Source organism: Atta cephalotes (assembly GCF_000143395.1).
Source record: "Atta cephalotes unplaced genomic scaffold scaffold00061, whole genome shotgun sequence".
Taxonomy (NCBI): Eukaryota; Metazoa; Arthropoda; class Insecta; order Hymenoptera; family Formicidae; genus Atta; species Atta cephalotes.
The window spans coordinates 660,391-664,682 of NW_012130125.1; the positions used below are offsets into that span (position 1 = coordinate 660,391).

The window sequence follows — 4,292 nt, forward strand, 5'->3', positions numbered from 1 at the left end:
ATTAATCGATGTCGTCAATGTCTCATTATCCTCCTCTTCCTCTTCCTCCTCTTCCTCTTCCTCCTCCTTTTCCTCCTCCTCCTCCTCCTTTTCCTCCTCCTCCTCTCCAGACTCCACATCTTCGTTCCGATCTTATTCGATTTCCTGCGCTAAAAAATAATTTTTGTTATTATTTTTTTTTGAACTCTGTATATAACTAACTCTCTATATTCTCTAATTTATTTTTTTAAAGAATACGTTATGGAAATGGTGAAACCTGGAGAGACCAATGCTCTAATCAAATCAGACGGACTCAATCCGCTATTCGTATCATTGTTGTCATCTAAAACAAAATTGATTTTATTCTTTATCGCATTACATTTTATTATACGAACTAGATTTCTCGGTTATTTGAAAAATACTTACCAAATACGACAAGAACGTCACGCGGAGGAATATTATTTTCCTCCAGTTCAATACGTGCTCTTCTTGGAAAAAATAAAATATTTTAATAATCGAAATTTCTATAAATGTTTATTTAATATTTATTTCCCTAGAACTTACTTGCTGATACTCCCTCCTCTTCTTCTCTCAGGATGACGTCGCCTTAAACTAAGGCGTTCTACTAGGTACTCTCTGTGATGCGGTATCGCTCGTCCTATAATGCAATTCTACGAAATAAATATTATAATTTAATTAAAAAGTAAATTTTTAATGCTAATATATTTAATGCTAATATTTAATGCTAAATATTCGATTTTTATTTTAGAAATTATTATTGCTTACCTCTTAATCCAGTCGATTGAAGTTAGCTATGTGACCTCTTGCATCAACTTTCTCATGTCCAAAACATTCGTGTATTTCTTGATGACGAGCGATTATATTTTTCAATCTCTCCACCATAATGCCCCAGTTTGTGCATAATGCACACTAATATGCTGGAACATTCACCCACAAATTTTCGAAAATGGAATAATTTTTTTTGTTTGACAACTATATCAGATAATCGGCGGCAAGTAATTTTTTATTTAAGTTACTAGCAACGATAAAAAATTTGGTGAATAACTCACGAAGTTAAAAAATTATCTCGAAAATCGATCCCTTCGTTTTTACCCTAATAAAACCATTAGCTCTCGTTATCCGGAAAAGTTTTTGTCACGCTATAAAATTTTTATTGTTACGTAAATCTCACATTTAAAATTTTTCCTTCTGCTTTTTTTTCTTTCTTGGAAAGAATTGTCATGCAATATTAGTCTATGACTGATATTAAATAAATAATAAATTTTTCAGCAAAAGAAAAAATACAATTTTAATGGAAAATTTGATGATGAAGATCATTAGCAGTACGGATAACGTGAAATTATTGTCACCATTATGCACATTGTACATTTTGCCAATTACTCGATTGTATACCATCATTTTGGCTTCTGGATTGTTTTCCATAATCCGAATCATCAATGTCCAAATGATGCACGATGCATGATAAAATAATAATCTTATTACTTGAATTTATCTCTCATAATAGATGTAATCTGATAAAGTTAATTCAACTTATTGTAAATTATTTAAAAACGAAGAATGTTAAGAAAATTTGAAAACTACTTAATTTTTTTGAATCTTAATTTAAAAACTTCTTCCGCGCTTTATTAATTGATAATAATTAGTGAAGATATATTAGAAATCTTTAATGCGCAAAAATACAAATATTTTTTTAAATTATTTTGTATTTTTATTTTTATTTATGTTCATGTTTCTATTTTTACATTTTTATTATTTGTAATATCTTTTTATTGTACAAAAATAGTAAAATATTTTTTTTAATTTCTATATTTTTTTATTATAAATAACGAGTGATCATTTTACAGTGATGGAACTGTAGTCGATAATCTTGATATCCGTCTCATTATTGTGATTCTCTTAGCAGAGCTTCGAAGCTCTTCTCTTTTTTTCTCTAAGTTTGATTCAAATTGTCCAACATCTTAATGGTCTTTATTTGATTGTACTAATTCATTATAATTTCCTTGTATTTTCACGAAACTCTTAGGAAACAAAATCAGGATATTTAATTTAAATTTAATTTATTCACTCTTCATCTTTTTTTTATTTAATTATATCATTTTTTATTTAAAAAAATCTTATTATTTATTAATTTTAATTATGAAGTTATCTAATTTTTATGTGTTACTAATAAAATTATGTCTATCTTCATAACGATAAAAAAAATTTTTTTAATTATTCATTCAGCAATAAGTAAATTTGCTTTTGCCATTATTATATCTCAATTCTTTACTTTTAAAACAAATTAAACATCAAACTTTCAAAATTAAAAATTTTTTTAATTTAATAAAGATAACTAAAGAATATTCTATGTTACTCACTCGATCCAGTACGACAATGTGATCCGCCCTTTTAAGGAATTGCAGTTGATGTGTGACCAGTAGCTTCGTCTTGCCATGGAGATATTCAGTGATGCACTTCTCATAGAGATGCCTAGCAAGTATCCACCATAACGATCAAGGGATCGTCGAGCAAATAGATATCCGCTTGTCTATAAACCTCATAAGATTGATTCGCTCTTTGGCCATCGGATAAAGATACACCTCTATCACCAACCACTGTCATACCTGCGGAAATTGTCGGAAATCCTTTGTCAAGGCGCACACATTTGCTATCTGAAACATTTGCCAATTAATCAAAAAGAAATTTTAAAAAATTAATAAAAGAAACTTTAAATAAAAATTTCGAAATTCGGAAATATTAGACATTTTTCTTTTATTTAAATGAAATTACGTATAGATTTAGAAAAATTCATAACTTGCTAAAATATATCTTCTTTTATACCCAGTCACAAAGACGTAATTCATGTTTAATGCGTAAGAAGGATCTAATTGTAAGAATTGTTATTACTTATATATAAAAATTCTTGATACTAATGTGCAATAGCAGGAATATATAAACACTGTACAATAATCGCAACAATTACTTTAGACTATGAAAATTACCTGCATGTATCTAGCCTTGTCATAGGATTGGCCAAATAGTATATTGTCCCTTACAATACATCCGAAAAGCAGAATTCTTGACTATCATAGGAGATAATCCGCAGATTCGAATTGTTCGTGAAGTATCCAGTGGTTAAATTGCCCGGAAAATTATACTTCGAGAAATTCTGAGTAAGGATTATGGAATCCGTGACCAGGACTTAATTCCTTCAGTAGTAGATGTAATATAGATGATTTGCCGGAGCCTAGTGCACCGACTACAGCACACAATTGATCTGGCTTGAGTTTGCATCCTTCGATCGGTCAGTGACGCAATCATTGCTCTGAGTTTGTAATTTAAGAAGCTCAAAATCTTTTGTTTTTTCAGGATAATGATCAACAATGTTCCGATGCTGACAAAACTCGAAATCGACTTTTTGCCACATTATTGTTTCTATGATCACGGTCTGCGAATAAAAATAAAAGCCTCGTCAACTTCAATAATCATTTAAGAGCAATTTCAAAACAAGTAAAAAGAGAGGTTCTACGTCTTTATAGTTTAAACTAACTCACGAAAATGGAAAATGCATACAAATAGCTTACGTGCATAATTGATACAATAATTTTTCTACAAATTATATTATAATTATTAAAAAATTTATATTTATCAATAATTTATATTTATCAATAATTTACAAAAGAGGTTAATAAATTTATATTATTTTTTTTAAAGTGTGTGTGATCGAAGTGTTATTTAATTATAGCGAATTATATACAAATACTTTCATGAGATAAAGAATTACATAAAAAAAAATAAAAGGCATGATCCATATGTAATTTAGATACACTATTAATTCATCGAAGCGAATGACATCTTTGCTGAGAAGATTCTGCTGAGATGATTTGTCCGTTACAGGTTTTATTCATGGCTGCTGTATTCAACCGTAATACCTACAACAGTTTTGGAAATAAATTGAAAGATTGAGCTTTTCATTTTCTTTCCACTCTGTCCATACATCAATACATTCAAGCACAACATAAATATTTTTTTAATTGATTTTTTTTTTAAATGTAAAAAGCTCTCTATGAAAATTGTAATAAAATTGAATAAAGCTGTTTAATATAAATTAGAATCATTCTTCATAAATCTTGTCCTATGACTAATGTAATCAATCTTTGGAACATCTCTAAAACACACACGCATGCGCACATTCCCATACATGTTTATTCCATTTTTTTTATGTTGTTATTAATTGTGATATTTATTTAAATACTTTTTTATGATTTTATAAAATGTCTGTGTGTGTGTGTGTGTGTGTGTGTGTGTGTGTG

General features: G+C 28.8%; 1 pseudogene; it reads right to left on the reverse strand.

The window, feature by feature from the left end:
- The window catches only part of LOC105623645, a 100,578-nt pseudogene that overhangs the window by 74,217 nt on the left and 22,069 nt on the right, over positions 1-4,292 (reverse strand).